This window comes from Perognathus longimembris, chromosome 2, assembly GCF_023159225.1.
Source record: "Perognathus longimembris pacificus isolate PPM17 chromosome 2, ASM2315922v1, whole genome shotgun sequence".
NCBI classification, from domain to species: Eukaryota; Metazoa; Chordata; class Mammalia; order Rodentia; family Heteromyidae; genus Perognathus; species Perognathus longimembris.
The window spans coordinates 41388824-41407372 of record NC_063162.1 but is presented as its reverse complement, the minus strand read 5'-3'; positions in this window follow the sequence as shown (position 1 = coordinate 41407372).

Here is an 18549-nt window from a genome sequence, read left to right as displayed (position 1 = left end):
CTAAATGTGGACCAGATGGCTGAATGCGCACCATGGAAAAGCCATGACACAGAGGAGAAGTTCCAGAACTAAATGAACACCAAACTTCAGTGAGTACTAAGAAGGACACAGAAGAAAATAGCCCAGGGAGAATTTTTTCACTGAATGACAAAGCCACGGAGACAAGCATATTTTTTTTAATCTCTCATTAAGTTGTCCTCCCACCTCCATCAACACACCACCTTCTTTTACATAATGTGCTGGGGTTGGAACTTGCACAGTAAGGGAGAGGATAGTTCCTTTTTTTAATTATATAAGCCTTCTTTGAAATGACAGTTTCTGACATCTGTGAGACAAATATCTCACAGCTTTCATGATGCTCAAGTCATCAAACATCAATGGAAGGGCTCTCAAAATAATCTGAGACTCTCTGGACCATGTTTACTTTAACAAAAACCCTCACAACACCAGGACACCTGCATAGGGGTATACAGAGAGAGGTCTTGACATGAGTGACTCCCTCTCTGTCTTTAGACAAAAGAGACTTTTAAATATTTCATGATCCCAGAGTTCATCAAGCTGCATAGGGTTAAAACAAGAGTACAAAAAAAATCACGCCCTAAAACCTTAAGGAGTTTTCCAGCCTCAATACCAGGTCTACTGCTTTCACACTAATGTCACCTATGGACTTGCTACTCAAATGTGGCTCACACAGCTGCTGCATTCTCATCGCCAGGGAGCCGGTGAAATGGAGATGCTGAACTTCTGTTCTACTTACCAACACTGAACCTCTGCTTTCTCAGAAAATTGATATACCGCCTAAAGCTTGAAAAGTACTCACCTGGCCCCTCCATTATAGGATGTCGACCTTGGGTTTATGTGTCACACTATATTTTAGAATATAGTTCTGAAATGTTTTGAAAGCTAAATTCTAAAATTGAGGGTAGAAAAAATGATTTTTTGAGACACCCATAGATGAAAGGATTTTCAGAGAAAATCTTTTCAGAGAAAGTATCTTTAGTATCTTTTCAGAGAAAGATACTAAAATTTTGAAAAGGTCAGAAACTAAATCCAGCAACTCTGAAAGGCAAATTCAAACTGGTCTGGTCAGAAAGAACAGCAAAAGTATTAATCATTTTCCTCCAGATCTTCTAATTTCAGATCACAGATAAGAAAGCCAAAAGAAACATCTTCCATTCCCAGAGGAAAAGTCAAGATGTCAGACAAAGTCTGGTGCTCAAAACAGACTGTAAAAGAAACCCAGAAATTAGAAACTATATTCCTGGTCATATAAAAATAGCCATTCTATTTCTAAATCCCCTGTTTTCCTTACAATGTACTTTAAGTTTTCTCTTTATTTGTACATAGTTTGTGTGTTTTATATCACATCTCAATTTCTTCAGTAGATTATAATTTCCATAGAGATTATAACAGGTTGCTACCTGCCCAAATAATTTGTTACTTTTCGTAAAGATTATTAAGTACTTTTGGCCACTAATTTTCCAAAATACAATGGACAATTAAGCTCCCCCAATTAGAAACAGAATCCAATTTCTCTTGTAAGATGCATTTCCCTTTTCTATATCTCAAAACCAACTCCAGTATCACTACCATTGCTGCTTTGACTTTGTCTTTCCATATCTAAAGTATTTTGACCCATAGTCTACTGTAGGATTTACACTGTTTGGGGAATCACTATCTCTGTCCACAAAAAAAAAAAAAGTATGAGAGTCAAACCTGTGATTTAAATATCCCTATCTTGCCATTGTTCAAGGCCATGGCGATTTCAAAACTAGAGAGACATAGTATTTCCAGGATCTTGTCATCATCAGAGGAAGTGTTTAGAGACAAAGTCATGAATTGGGAATACCACATAGCAAAAGCACATACTCAAGGCATAAAAAATAACTGCTCAAGAAATGAATATTGCTTTCCACAGAGGTAAGGATGTCCTGCTGTAATACATCTCTGATGTTGCATCAGTCTCTGGGCATCATCCCCTGGCAATAAAAGGTTTTATTGTGACATAGGTGCACAATAAAGTCACCTACACTCTACCCCCATAAGACTAAAGGTTCGAGTTTCAGCTTTTTCTTGCCCAGATCTTATGGCTTTGGTGGGTTCTCTATCTCGTTCCTTTCCCAGTCTACACACGCATTCTCCCATCTAAGCTGCTGGGGCCCAGGCTAATTCTACCAAATTATCAGGCCATATGAAAAGGGACATATGGGATGCAGTTACCTGTGGCCACTCTGAGTGGTCTCAGGGCAGGTACATCGAATGGTTTACCCAGGTGCCTAGCAACATTGGAGCTCCACACTTGGGCAAGCCCCTTCTCCTAGGCCACACTGAGAAGAAGGTGGTAAAGGTAAAAGCAAGCCTTGCCACTGCTCTCCACCCCTACTGGGTTGGGCAGTCTTGGGACACCTAGGTTCATCTCTAAGTTTTAGAATAGGTAGAGAGGAGCTCAAATGCTGAGTCCTCATCTTCATTTCAATGTATTCATGTTCCACTTCCTCCACTAGACAACTGTCAATCATTTAGTTCATTGACTCCCTCCTCACCTAATAGGCTACTTTCCCTTTTCATTCTTATGCTAATGTAGTTTTCCTTTATTCACATTCCTAGCCTACTGTTGCAAGGGGGTGGGGGGTTGCTGCAAGACTCTGGCCATGCTCTTTCTGTGTCTGTTGGGCTCTGGCTATACCTTTAAGGGGCAGTCCCGAGAGGCCTGCCTCTTCTCCCGACCTAGGGCTACTTGGCGGTTATTCACTCCTACCCCCTTCCGGCTCCAGAACCGGAAGAGGTAGCAAACCAGCCCCGACTTCCACCTTGGCCACGTGTGTGTGAAAATGGCGCCAGGCCAGGCCCAAGGGGTGGTCCTATGGGTGCCGCCCTTGGATGGACAGCTTATCAGCCAATCGCTAATACCTAGCTAGGCGCTCCAAGTCCCTCCCCTTCCAGCCATCATCACTGCTATAAATGTAATTGCCCTCCCCTTTATTAAAGGGAAAGCTCGCCAGACTGCTCCCTGAAATCGCCTGTGTGTCCTGAGTCCTGCTTTAAATTTAAGGGGGGCTTGGCGGGCGGTTTCGTGGCTCAACCTCATCTCGGCTTGGCCCCCCTGGAATACGCTTCCTGCTCCTCCTGCCAGCGGGAGAAGCGCGTGGAGCCAAGTGTCCCAACATGTGTCCACAACACACCAAAGGCTTCTGTGAAAGACTTTCACTGGGTGAGACCAGCCACTGGTCAAGAGCCACTGCTAGTCATCCTTGTGCCAGACAAGACTCCTTCTCCAGTATTAACCATAATGCCGCCACAGCACCTGGCATATGGCAATGTCATCTGCCCCCACCTTCTATTCCACCCAAGTGGGACAGAGCCACCAGTCTCTGCTCATCTGTCCCCACCTCCAGGGGCCTCTGTTCCAAAGCATTAGTATTGCCCAAAGCTTACAACTCACTCATTGCTAGTCCAAAGGGAAGATGTCTCCAATTCTAAGGCCTTATCAGGCACAAAAGAGGACAGTTCCCTGCATATTGCTGACTCTCTGAAACCTTGGAGAGACAAATGGGATGCTCAGTCACTGTTGCTTGGCTTGAGGATGCTCAGGCACCAAGGGGACCTCTCCTTTTCAAATGGGAGGGGGCCACATTTTCTCTTGGAAGGTAATTGGCTATTTTACTACATTTTCTCCTCTTCCTTTTAGGTTTTACACGCACACACGCACCATATATATCTATATATATTACATTTTCTCCTCTTTTTAGGTTACACATACACACTATATATGTGTATATATATAGAGAGAGATCACAACAGAAAACTTTTCTTCTCTGTTCTAATTTTCTGTTGAGCTATCAAATCAAAAGGGAACATTAATACTCTGGGGTCACAACAATAAACTTTTCAGTTTCTTTTGCCCTTCAAATATTGGCATTTGCCCTGTGCCTACTTGGATGCACTGATAAGTGGATGTCAAGACTAGGTGGTTCCTCTTGTCAGGATGTATAAGCTCAGTTCTAAGGCGTTGGGGATCTAAAGTCTTTTATGTACCTTAATTCCTATAGTCTCTTCTTATAACTGAAGGGGATGATTTGTTATTGAAAAGCTGCTTGGCTTAAATATTTAAGAGGGCACTCTGATTTAATGCAATCATATAATGTGTTGTTTTAATATCCTGTTAGTCCCCATGTTGTGTACATTGTTGATTTAGTGTTATTGTTTTGTTTTCTTTTAGTCTGGCCGTTAGTCTGTGTTTGTTCTTAGTGACTTGATAAAGGATATAAATGGGTTGGCTGCAGCAAGAGCTCTGTTAGAGACTTGTTTATATGAGGGTCCCCAGATACAAAAATAATAATTAACAAAAACAAAGACACATGCTTCTTAGTCACTCTGAGTGACTAAGGTCTTTCCAGAAAGGAGGTGTGGGAGATTACTGATTCCGTGACATGCAGTGGTCTCTGTGAGAAACATAACAGAAAAGGGAAACTTATTCCTGTGTTGGAAAGAATTCTAGCCACTGTTCTGGAATGTGCACTTAAGGGTGTGGTGATTTCACACTTTAAACTACCCACACACCTTGGTGTTAGGGTTTTCTGAGATGTGTATTGGGGGATAGCTTTCCATGGGTGTGTCTATGGGAAGGAATCTCACTAAATACTCCCCCTGCCTCTTGTTTCACACACCCAAACAAACCTCTAATAGAATGAGTCCTAAAACAGAACTGAACAACTTAGGACATCACTTTTACATTTTTTAATCTCATCTCATGTGTGCTTAAGTTGAGATGGCAGGGAGATGGGGGGATTGTATATATTTGGTTGTCTGTACATGAGCATTTTGCCGTGGTCTGTTAGGTGTGTTTATTTGTCAACTGTATTTCTCTTTTTCTTTCTTTCTCTTCTAAGAAAACTAGTTTGTCAAGGTTATTTTCTCAAGCTAGTCATAGCTAAAATGTAGTCATTTAAGAGTTAATAATCAAACTGGCTTGTGACTAACAGTGGTGGGTAGAGGAAGGGGAAGAAATACCAAAGAGATATTTTAAAATCAAATCTTATCAAAGCTTGCTTAACAATTATAGCAGATAAAAAAGGGGTTTAGAGCTTGGCTATATAAACAGGCAATCTTAATTTGTTTCATCCTGTCATAAACTTAATTTAGATTCAACACCCCAATTTAAATTACTAATACTTGTTTTTCTATGTTGCTTGTCTTACTAATAAAGTTTCCACCTAAATGTTGTATAATCTTGAGATATATATGTATATATATATAGATAGATATATACATATATATATATATATTTCTGTGTCCCACCTTTGGATATTTCTTATGTGGCATGTTTACATGATAAAGTCCCCCAAACAGGATTCTATTCAAATTGGCTCATAAATAAGTGAGCGCTCACATAAAATTAGCCACATAAAATAACTTTTAGTTCATATGACTTAGCTAAATCTTTGCCAGATAATTTAACTTACTTGTAACATAAAGTTAAAAAATATTTCCAGGCCTGTGAACATGTTTTGCTTTGTTACTTATTACTATTTGATGTTTAAGATACTGAGCATATGATTTCCATAGCTCAAATATAACCTCTGAAGTCTTTATTATATAAAACAATTTTTAGGTATGGGAATGTATTTTTAGTAAAGGGGGTTAAAGAGAAAAGAAAATGCTTTCAGATGAGAAAAGATTTTGTATGGAAAAACAAAGTTTTATCTTAAAGTGAAGGGTGGTTCCAAGGTAAAAATAGATAAGGGGACCAAAAATTTTATATTTCATCAAGATAATTGTGTTTTCTATTGATGATTTTTGTCAAGATTTAGCTACTTAGGAAACTGAATCTTAACAGAATCAAGATTTTGTATAAGTGTAAATGTGACCCAAGGAGTAGAGCACCAGCCTTGAGCAAGAAAGCAAAGGGAGAGTATAAGGCTTTGAGTTTATGCCCCAGTACTGGCACAAAACATCATGTATCGGATATCATGGCATACCCAAAGCTCCATAAAAGGATAGGAAAGTAAAGTAAATCTTTTAAAAATATATGTATTTATTATCAAAGTGATGCACAGAGGGGTTAAGTTTCATACATAGGCAGGGAGTACTTTTTTTTTTATCAAACTTGTTGCCTCCTTCCTCATTTTTCTCCCACCTTCCGTACTCCCCAGTCCCTCCCCAGTTGTATATTTGGTTTACAGTATGTTGTCTTGTAAGTATTGCTGTTGCATTGGTTCCTCTTTTACCCTTTGTCTTTCCTTTTTGATGTTCCCTTTATCTCTCCCTAGTTCCAATATACATATATACAATACCCAGGGTACCCAAATCAGTTACTGTGACATCAGGAGTAAATCCCTAGGGAAAAAAGACAAAAGTAAAAGGCAGAATTTCACATGGTACATTGAAAATAACAACAATGATAAACCACTTATTTCCATAAGTTGGGGTTCATTTTGCTTAACATCACCTTATATGTTCATATGTACATAGCTATTGAGCTATTATGATCTTCTGCTAGGACTATCCTAAATATGTAATAATTATTACCAATGAGGGAAACCTTAGAGTCTATGTTTCTTTGAGTCTGGCTCACTTGACTTACAATGATTTTTTCCAAGTCTTTCCATTTCCTTACAAATGGGGCAGTGTTATTCTTTCTGACAGAAGCATAGAATCCCACTATGTATATTGTGTACCACATTTCTTTGATTTATTCATCTACTGAGGGGCATCTGTGTTGGTTTTATATTTTAGCGATGGTAAATTGTGCTGGGATGAACATAGTTTTACTGGTGGCTTTAGTGTGGTATTGCCTTTAATCCTTTGGGTAAATGCCCCAAAGCAGGGCTGCTGGGTCATAGAGGGTGTCTATGCTGAGGCTTTTGATGAACGACCACACTGCTTTCCCTTGTGGTTGAGCAATGTTACACTCCCCCAACAGTGTAGTAGTGTTCCCTTTTGGCCACATCCCTGCCAGCATTGATTGTTATTAGTTTTCTTGATAGTGAACATTGTTACTGGAGTGAAGTGGAATATCAGTGTTGTTTTGATTTGCATTTCTTTTATGGCCAGTGATGTTGATCACTTCTTCATGGGCCTCTTGGCCATTTTCATTTCCTCCCCAGAGAATTCTCTCTTTAAGTCTTTAGCCCATTTATTAAGGGGGCAGTTGTTTCTTTGAGGATTTGTTTGGGGGGAACTGAAGTTTTTGGGTTCTACATATATTTTAAATTTGAGGCACTTTTCTGTTGTATGGCCAGTGAAGAGCTTCTCCCAATCTGAGAGCTTTTTATTTATCTTCCTAGCTATGTCCTTGCCGGGCAAAAGCTCTGCAGTTTGATGCAGTTCCATTTGTACAACCCTTCTTTGATTTTCTGTGTTTCTGGGTCTTTATTAAGAAAGTTTCAATCTGTTCCAAGAAGCCCAAGTGTTTCTCCTATTCCTTCCTGCAATGTTTTCAGGACATCTGCTTTTACCTCAAAGTCTTTCATCCATTTCGAATTGATTCAGGTGCAGGGTGATATATATGGATCCAGCTTTAGTTTGTTACAGGTGTTTAACCAATTTCGCCAGTACCATTTGATGAAGAGGCTGTTTTTTTCATCCCATTTTTTTAGCTCCTTTATCAGATATTAAGTAGCCATAGGTCTGGGGTTCATTTCTGGGTCTTCAGTTCTATTCCATTGGTCCTCAGGCCTGCTCTTGTGCCAATATCAAGCTGCTGTTTTTGTGTTGTTGTTTTTTTAATGAGGTAACTCTTTTTTTATTGATTTATTTATTGTCAAAGTGATGTACAGAGGAGTTACAGTTCCATATGTGAGGCAGTGAGTACATTTCTTTTCCAACTTGTTACCTCCTCCCTCCATTTTCTCCCACCTTTCCCTCTCCTCAATTCCTCCCCACTGTGAGATGTGCAGTTGATTGACGGCATATAGTTTTGTAAGTATTGCTGTTGCATTGGTTCATCTTTTATCCTTTGTCTCTCTATTTTGATGTTTCCCTTCCCTTCCCTAATTCAGACATATATATATACATATATATATACACGTATATATGTGTGTATATATACGTGTATATATATATGTGTATATATCATATATGTGTATATATATATACATATATATATATGCATGCAATGCCCAGGGTACCAAAATCAAATACAGTGACAAGATGGGCTAAACCATAGGGAAGATTAAAAAAAAAGAGAGAAATAATTTCACACACTGTGTTAGAAATAACAACAACAATGATAAACTGCTAGTTTCTATGACTTAGAGATCATTTTGCTTAGCTTCATCTTATATGATCATATATACATTGCTAATGAGTTATTGTGATCATCTGCTAGGACTATCTTAGACACATTCTAATTACTACCCATGAGAGAACCATAGAGTCTATGTTTCTTTGAGTCTGAAACCTGTATTTAGTTGCTTTTTTTTTTGAAGAATTTCAGATTTCCATGATAGCTATATGAAATTAAATTCTCATTGAAGTTTTTTTGTGTGTGTATGTGTATTTGCTTTTTTTTATTGTTAAAATGATGTAGAGAAGGGCTACAGTTTTATACGTAAGGCAGTGAGTACATTTCTTGTCCAACTTGTTACCTGCTTCCTCATTTTTCTCTTCCCTCCCCCTCCTCATTTCCTTCTCCCCACCTATGTACAATTGTACAATTGGTTTACACTATATAGGTTTGTAAGTATTTCTGTTGCATTGGTTTGTCTTTTTATCCTCCATCTCTCCATTTTGGTATTCCTTTTCCCTTCCCTAGTTTCAATACACATATATACAATAGCCAGAGTATTAAAATCAGTTACAGTGATATTAGGAGTAAAACCATGGGAAAAACAGACAAAAGAAAAAGGGCATAACTACACATGATATGTTGAAAATAACAACAATAATGATAAACCACTTGTTTCCATAACTTGGAGTTCATTTCACTTAGCATCATCTGAAATTTTTAAGTTTTTTTTTCTTCACTTCTTTACTAACATTTTTGAGGTTTTAGTGATAGTCCTTCTGAGATGAAATACTATCTCACTGTCATTTTGAATATATTTTCAATATTTTTGTTTGCTATTTATATTTCTTCTTTTGAAAAATATCTATACTTTTAAAATTTGTGTATTTTATTGTTGAATTAAAATCATTCCTTCTATAATCTGTATATGAATTCTATTAGTCAATAGTTAACAAATACTTTATTCCATTTGGCAAGTTTTTTCTTCACTATGTTGATTGTCTCTTTTACTATGGAAGAGTGTCTTAGTTTGGTGTTAATTCCCATTTGGCTATTATTGCCTTTGTTGTTTATGATTTTGGGGTCTTATTTCCCAAATCATTGGCTACACCAAGCACTTGAAGTTCACTTTCCTTATAGTTTCTTCTAGCATTTTCTTAGATTCAAGTCTTACATTTAAGAGTTTGACCTAATTTGAGTTGATTTTTGAAACCGGTAAGAGATGATATAATCTCAGTTTCAATCCTTTCTGTGTGGATATCTAGTTTTCCCAGCAGCGTTTACTGAGGAGATTGTCCTTGCTTCAATGTATTTGGCACTTGTCCTCAAAATCTGCCCGCTAATCTCTTTCTAAATCCCAGGACATGTCACCTCGTGAATTGTTATGGTCAAGAAGTGCTATGTTGTTTTGATTTGCATTTTTTTTTATGGCCAGTGATGTAGAGCACTTTTTCATATGTCTCTTGGCCATTCTCATTTCCTCATCAGAGAAGTCTCTTTGTAAGTCTTTAGCCCACTTGATGAGGGGGCTATTGGTTCTTTGCGGTTTTGTTTTGGAGGAAGGAAATTTTTTTTAGTTCTGCATATATTTTAGATATGAGGCTTTTGTCTGTTGAATGGCTGGTAAAGATCTTCTCCCAGTCTGTGGGCTTTCTGTTTATCTTGCGAGCTATGTCCTTTGCCATGCAGAAGCTCTGCAGTTTGATGCAGTCCCATTTGTCCAACCTTTCTTTGATTTGTAGCCTTTCTGGGTCTTTGTTAAGGAAGTTCCGTCCTGCGCCAAGGAGCTCAAGTATTTCTCCTACTCCTTCCTTTAGTGTTTTCAGGGTGTCTGTTTTGATTTCGAGGTCTTTAATCCATTTGGAATTGATTTTTGGTGCAGGGTGATATATAAGGATCTAGTTTTAGTTTGTTGCATGTGTTGAGCCAGTTTTGCCAGCACCATTTGTTAAAGAGCCTATCTTTCTTCCAAACTATTGTTTTAGCTCCTTTATCAAAGATTAAGTAGGCGTAGTTCTGTGGGTTCATTTCTGGGTCTTCAATTCTGTTCCATTGGTCTTCAGGTCTGTTCCAGTGCCAATACCAAGCTGTTTTTATTACTATAGCTTTGTAATACAGCTTGAAGTTTGGAATTGTAATTCCTCCAGCACTGTTCTTTCTGCTTAGGATTGTTTTTGCTATTCTAGGTCTTTTATTGTTCCATATGAATTTCTGGATTGCTTCCTCTATTTCATTAAAAAATGGTGTTGGGATATTAATGTGTATTGCAGTGAATTTCTAGATAGCCTTTGGCAGTATTGCCATTTAGATTATATTAATCCTCCTAATCCAGGAGTATGGGAGGTTTTTCTATTTCCTTAGTTCTGACTTCATTTCAATTTTCAAGCTTTTAAAGTTCTCATCAAAGAGGTCTTTCACGCTTTGGTCCATCTCACCCCAGTAAGAATGTCATATATCAAGAAAACCAACAATAACAATTGTTGGAGGGGACGTGGCCAAAAGGGAACCCTACTTCGTTGTTGGTGGGAATGTAAACTGGTTCAGCCACTCTGGAAAGCAGTATGGAGATTCCTCAGAATTTAGATCAGAATTTAGATTCCTAAATATAGAACTCCCCTATGACCCAGCAGCCCCACTCTTGGTTATCTATCCAAAAGAACACAAACAAAATCACAGTAAAGCCACCAGCACGACAATGTTCATCGCAGCACAATTTGTCATAGCTAGAATCTGGAACCAATCCAGATGCCCCTCAGTAGACGAATGGATCAGGAAAATGTGGTACATATACACAGTGGAATATTATGCCTCTATCAGAAAGAATGACATTGCCCCATTTGTAAGGAAATGGAAGGACTTGGAAAAAATTATACTAAGTGAAGTAAGCCAGACCCAAAGAAACATGGACTCTACGGTCTCCCTTATTGGGAATAATTAGTACAGGTTTAGGCAAGTCACAGTAGAGGATCACAAGAGCCCAATAGCTATACCCTTATGAACACATAAGATGATGCTAAGTGAAATGAACTCCATGTTATGGAAACGATTATTATATCACAGTTGTAACTACTTTCAATGTCCCATGTGTATCTGTAGCTTCTATTATTGATGATGTTCTTGTATCACCTTCCTGTGGTTGTACCTACACTATCTCTGTAATCTTATCTGAGTATATTGGAAACCATGTATAATGGTATTAGAACTAGGAAATTGAAAGGGAATACCAAAATTGAGAAACACAGGGTAAAAAAAGAAAAACAACTACAAAAGCAATTCGTGCAAAACTGTTTGGTATAAGTGAACTGAGCACCTCATGGGGGGGAAGGGAAAAGGGAAGGAGGGAGGGGGGTATGAGGGACGAGGTAACAAACAATGAAACTGTAACCTCTCTGTACATCAGTTTGATAATAAAAATTTGAAAAAAAAGAAAATATCTTACCTATTAAAATTTGTCAATGAAATGGAAAAAAAAAAGATTTTCATGAACTTTCAAAAAATTTTTTTTTTGAAAAAAAAAAGTGCTATGTGTTAGATGACATAGTTAATCAATGAACTGCAGTTGCCTTTCCTCACTAGCCTTTCCTCCATCTGGTGTTTCTATCTCTCAAACCTCTCCAAATTTCTCCAATGGTGAACCATTACTTCCTGATCTTTCCTATACAAAACTTGGTCTGAGCTCAATTATAAGGTCTTCATGTCTACTGATATCTCTATGATGCAGGTCCCTGCCCCCAAACAAGATTCCAATGCATTCACACTTCCCCTAATAGTTGGAAGAGATGATAGCACAAAATCATTTTGCACTTTGCATATGCCCCCGTGTTCCAGTAATGCCTATTCCAAACACTTCACAAATAACCTTACAACTGAAATCTGACAGACCTTCTGACAAACCACAAAGAATAAACTTAATTTCATGAGCTTCTCTTGGTTCTCCAAGAAGGGGAAATATAGGCCTGCTTGTCTATATGACTCTTTTTCTTTTTTGAGGTTGGCAACCACTCTTGAATATAAGTCACTCAAAGAAGGTTGTCATAATATAAGGTTCAAAAGGCATTCATTGTTCTCTTTGTTGCCATCCAAAGAATCCAGTTTATGTAAGAATGGATTAGTTGCTGGGGATATGGCCTAGTGGCAAGAGTGCTTGCCTCTTATACATGAAGCCCTGGGTTCAATTCCCCAGCACCACATATACAGAAAATGGTCAGAAGTGTCACTGTGGCTCAAGTGGCAGAGTGCTAGCCTTGAGCAAAAAGAAGCCAGGGACAGTGCTCAGGCCCTGATTCCAAGGCCCAGGACTGGCAAAAAAAAAAAAAAAGAATGGATTGGTTACGGAATATGAATTCATTGGGCCATAGGATATCTACAAAGCGGCCTTTCTAGCCAGGAACATCTCCTAGTACAATACTACCACTTTCACTCGGGCTCTTCTCCGGGGCATTGGGAAAGGAGCTTTTAACTCATAGGCAAACTATTGCCTCCTTCTAGTACGTATGGTCAGAATCAGAAACTTGGGTAGAAATGCCTTCCCTTTGGCTGCAGGAGAAATGTAAACTGTTTAGTATTCCATTGAGGAAGGCAGAATCTGTATGATCTATTATTAATACACGAAGGCACAGCCAAGACATTTAAGGTAACCTTGAACAACACAGTCTCTCTAAGTACATACATGTTAAAAATGAAATATCTAGAACATTACAGTGGGTAGTGAAATTTTCCTCAATTAAACACAGAGACTCAGCAAAGCCTTTAGTACAAGGAGTGATGTGATCCAATATGAATTTTAGAAGAACATTTCTAGCAGGGTGCCAGTGGCTCACTCCTATAATCCTAGCTACTCAGGAGGATGAGGTCTAAGGATCACAGTTCAAAGCCAGCCCAGGCAGAAAAGTCTGTGAGACTCTTATCTCCAATTAACCACCAGAAAACTGTAAGTGGGGCTGTGGATCAAGTAGCAGAATGCTAGCCTTGAATGGAATAGCTCAGGAACAGCACCCAGGCCCAGTGTTCAAGCCTCACAACCAACAAAAGGAAGGAAGGAAGGAAGGAAGGAAGGAAGGAAGGAAGGAAGGAAGGAAGGAAGGAAGGAAGGAAGGAAGGAAGGAAGGAAGGAAGGAAGGAAGGAAGGAAGGAAGAAAGGAAGGAAGGAAGGGAAAGAAGGAAGGAAGGAAGGAAGGGAAGGAAGGAAGGAAGGAAGGAAGGAAGGAAAGGAAAGAAGGAAAGAAGAAGAAGATGATGATTTCTGGCAAAAGACCAGATTGCATGAATGAAAAAGATGTACATAAAATACCACGGAAGGCGCTGGGATTGTGGCCTAGTGGTAGAGTACTTGCCTCACATCCTTGAAGCCCTGGGATCAATTCCTCAGCACCACATAAACAGAAGTGGTGCTGTGGCTCAAGCAGTGGAGTGCTTGCCATGAGCAAAAAGAATCCAATGACCGTGCTCAGGCCCTGAGTTCAAGCCCCAGCACTGGCAAAAAAAAAAAATGAATGAATGAATATATATATATATATATATATATACATGTATATATATATTATATATATTATGGAAAAGCTGAAGAACAAAATCTGATAAAGAAGCTATGGAGCACATCTCATTTAACAATCAGGTAATCTTGGTAGAGTCTGATAATGTGCTCTCTTACTAATTACCAGTTTCCACTTAGCCCTGGCAGGGGCTTTGCTTCTCTACATTTTTTGTAGATATTTCTGGACAAAGTGTGGCACAACAAGGAGGGCTATATTCCTTCTAAATTGGGGTTTTCACACACTGACTTTAGGCTACAACCCTCATCAAGCCAGCTCTACTCCCAAGCCCTCAGTGCTCTTTTCCAGTCAGCTGGATGTTTGGGGCACTCTTGATCCTGGATGCCAAGAGTCCATGATTTGCAACATCACCAGTAATCAGCGAGGAATGCATAGGATGAACAAAATAGGAAGCTATACTTGATAAGTCAACAAGAAAATGGTTTTCTAGGTTTGTCTTGGTTTTAAACATTATGTATATTAATTTAACTCACCTTATTTAACAATCATGTCAGAAAGTAACTGCAATTCTCTTTGTTTTATTTTACTTACTTACCTATTTATTTATTTAATTGGTTTGTGCCCATTTTGGGGCTTGAATTCCGGGCCTAGGCACTATCTCTGGGCTTTTTGTGCTCAAGGATTGCACTCTATCACTTGAGCCACAGCTTTATTTCTGGCAGTTTGGGTAGTTAATTGGATATAAAGGTCTCACAGACTTTTCTGTCCAGTCCAGCTTCCAACCACTATCCTCAGAGCTCAGCCTCCTGAGTAGAGAGATTTTCAGGCATGAGCCATTAGCACCCAGATACTTTTCTATTTTTTAATTATACTTAAATATTTGTACAAAGGGGTTTCAATTCAGCATCTTAACTTGTGAGTAGAATGAATCTTGATCAGTGTCACCCCTTTCATCATTCTCCTCCCCTATATTTATCCCAACCTTCCTATCCCCTCAAGCTATTGGTCTCAATTTTCACATATACTATATTGAATCTTATGATTGCATTAGCCTACCTTCTTCTATCCTATCTTCTGCTATTCTAATTTTCAGCTAATTTTTTAGCTAATGAAGTTTAGATATTGTCCAAAGTCATCCAAGAAGTCAGAAAATGTAGAGTGGGTGTAGAGCAGATTTAGTATAGTTGTGTTGTTATTAGTTATGTTTTTATTGAATTTGTTATTTTTATTATAATATATTAACACAAAAGTATACATTTATACACATATATAAAATTACATATATACAACAGTAAAACCGCATCATGTTTATTTTGTGATGTTTATATATGCATGCATATATAATACATGAATAGAATATAAATGTATTATGTGTAATAGATGTAGATTGTTCTTTTATTTTTTCTCTTATAATTTCTTTGCCTTGACTCTTCTAGCGTTGTCAAATTGCTTTCTAAAATGACCATAGGTTGGCCTGGAAGGATGGCTCAAGAAAGAGATGCTCAACAAAGTCAAGTGAGAACTCCCAGCCTTGAGCTCAAGCACCAAGCCTCAGATTCATTTATTAAAAAATATTCATTAAAATGTATCCATATTCTTATTAAAAATACATATATAGATTTCCCAGCAATCAATATTCTGTCCATAAATGTATACTTTTTGCTGCAAGTCTGCCTTCCAGCAAATAATTTTTTAAAATTTTTCTCCAATATGATGAGGGTAAATATACAGTTCACTTTTATTTTTACTTGTTTGCATTTCCTGGCTACATTTAATTGTGAGCATTATTTCTTGTGACTATTTATCTGATGAATTGTTTTTTGGTAACTGATTGTTCATTTATCTGCCAATTTTTCTATTGAATCATCTATCTGGTTTTTGTCAATTTGTAAAAGCTGTTGTTACATAGTATGGGTTAACCCTCTGTCATATGTGTTACAAATGTATTTGACAAATCTACTGTTAGTTTATTAGCCTTTTCATGGTTTCTTTGCCTACCTTCTTCGTTGAACTTTTGCCATATACCAAGATTAAAATATTATATGATAAAACACTTCTGTCTTTTAAAGATCTATTATGAAACACTTGAGATTTTCACATAAGTCTAAAACAACGAGGTAGCTGGGGACCAGTGGCTCATGCTTGCAATCTTAGCTACTCAGAACACTGCGATCTGAGGACTGTGGTTCATAGCAAGCTCAGGCAGAAAAATCCCCATGAGATTCTGATCTCCAATTAACCACCAGAGAACCAAAAATGGCACTGTGGCTCCAAGTAGTAAAGCCTTGAGAGAAAAAGCTAAGGGACAGCACCCAGGCCCTGAGTCCAAGCTCCATGACTGAAATTTTAAAAAGGTAAAAACCTATGAAAATAATGCCTAACTTAAGGAGAAAATATAGTACATATTAATAAAATAGTTAAAGCCTAAGGAAAACTTTAGAACCACATCCTCTTCTGTCTCCAAAAATAACTACTATATAATAGTTGTGTTTATCAGTTCTATATGTATAGCATATGTGTAAAGTATTGTTTGTGTGAAGGACTCAACATTCAATTTCTCTAAAAATACATCCTCTGGGCTTTCAATTCCTTGTCTTGATAGTGAGTTATAATAATATTTGTTCATTTTTCCTTTAATCACTTCCAATACCCATGACTAATCTCCCTGTTTTTATACTTGTCCTTGTGTATGCTGTTACGTTATCTCTTTTTACCTAGTCAAACTCAAAGGTTGTGTTTCTTGTTGAGTTTTCAAAAACCTAAAAATAGTCTACAACATATTGTCTTGTAAGTATCTCTGTTGCATTGCTTTGCCTTTTATCCTTTGTCTCAATACAACTTGGGGGAGTGTATTGGGGACAGGGAAGTTGGGAGGAAAATGAGGGTGGAGGTAACAAGTTTGACCAGAAATGTACTCAATACCTTATACATGTAACTGTAACCCCTCTGTATGTCACCTTGACAGTAAAATTAAATTTTTTTAAAAGTTAAGTTAAAATAAACTAACAATAAAAAGTAACGAAATCCATCTTTTCAACTATTTGAAAAGATTGTTTCACATTTTGTCATTTCAGATTCTTTCTTCAAACTTTCCTTCCACTTTTAATGTTTTTATTTATTTTATTACCTATTTTATAATTATTTCTATAGATTAGAACTAAGCTCCTAAAGCATTTTACTTTTTTTCAAAAGAAAATGAAATACTTAAGCTAGGTGTTCTTCAGAGATAGTTTGTGTGATCGTGTGTGTATGTGTGCATGCATATGTTTATGTGTATGTGTCATAAACTTTACTATGAAATATTTGACATCTTATTACTTTTAGGTAGTTGGTAAGTTTAGCTTTAATTTCCTCCTTGAGCCAAAAGTCATATTGAAATGTTCTTCTTAATTTCCAAGTTGTTATGATTTTTATGTTCGCCTTTATATTACTTATTTCCTATTTTATTGAACTAAGACCACAGAATATGGTCTATAAAATTTCTACATCCTAAAATGTGTTAAGCCTTGTTCATTTCAAGAAGCAATAAGATTCTATACAGTATCCAGTAAATTTGGCTTATTGACTATTTTAAGGCTTTTGCATTTTACTTTTTAATTTCTACAGAATCTCACAAATTGTGAATGTGATATACTGAAGTATTACACTACAATGATTTTTAAAAATAAGCTATTCTTGTGTTTTTACTTTTTTCCTTTATATTTAGCTTTTTAAGCCTTCTGCTTACAAATTCATTGTGTATCTATTGGCTTCATAATTTGTACCATTTATCATTATTCACATACTTAGAATCATTAACCTTAGTTTGTGGCTACTTTTGCTCTCTTAGTTTGTACTGATAATTTCTTTTTATTGTTTTCCCTTTTAAGATTGATTTTTAACTTTATCTCTTCCTAAACTTAATATTTAATTAACAAATTTTGAATGCATACATACCATACAACATGATATTCTAAGACAGACAGACAGATGGCTAAATTGAACTAAAGGTAATATATTTTACCATACACATTTACCTGTTCTTATATGTGGCAAGATCACTTAAAATATACCATCTGTGATTTTCAAGGACATAATGTTAGTAACTGTGTTTTGTCAGCTTTCCAGTACTCTAACAAAAGCATAAGATAGTTAACTTATAAAGTTGGAGTCAAAATTTAAGATATTCCAACCATCATTTGTTGGGCCTGTACCTTGGGCCTGGAACTAAGCAGTATATCTAGGTGGAAGTACATGGAGCAAAGCCGGGCATTTGTGTCAGGTCAGAGAAGAGAGGAAGAAAAAGGGAATGAGGATCCAGTATCCCATGGAAGTCTTATACAAAATGAACTGAACATATTCCATTAGCTGGTGAAACTAGTAGAAGGTGGTGACAACCCAAATAGACAAGACACTCACATTATAAACCCAAAAGAAGCTAACTCTATTTACCATGTTGTTCAATAAATAGAAAACATACAAAAATATCAAAAAATTAAACAGGAAAAATTTAAAAAGAAACAATACAATTAATAAATAGGAAAATAAAGTGAACACACAATGGTGTTCACTTTATGGTGTTCACAATGGTTAACAAATACATGAAGAAATGTTGAACATCTTACTACACTTGGAGCTTATACATCAAAAGTACACTCTGATTCCATTGTCCTACATTCAGAATAACATTCATCAGGAAATACCAAGAAATGATTTAAAAAAAAAAAGATACAGGAAAGGGGAATAACTTTCATACACTATGGGAAGGTGAACAAACGCTACCACAATGGAAATCACTGTGGTGGTTTCCAAACTCTAAAAGTAGAACTTGCTAATACCAATATTGGGCAT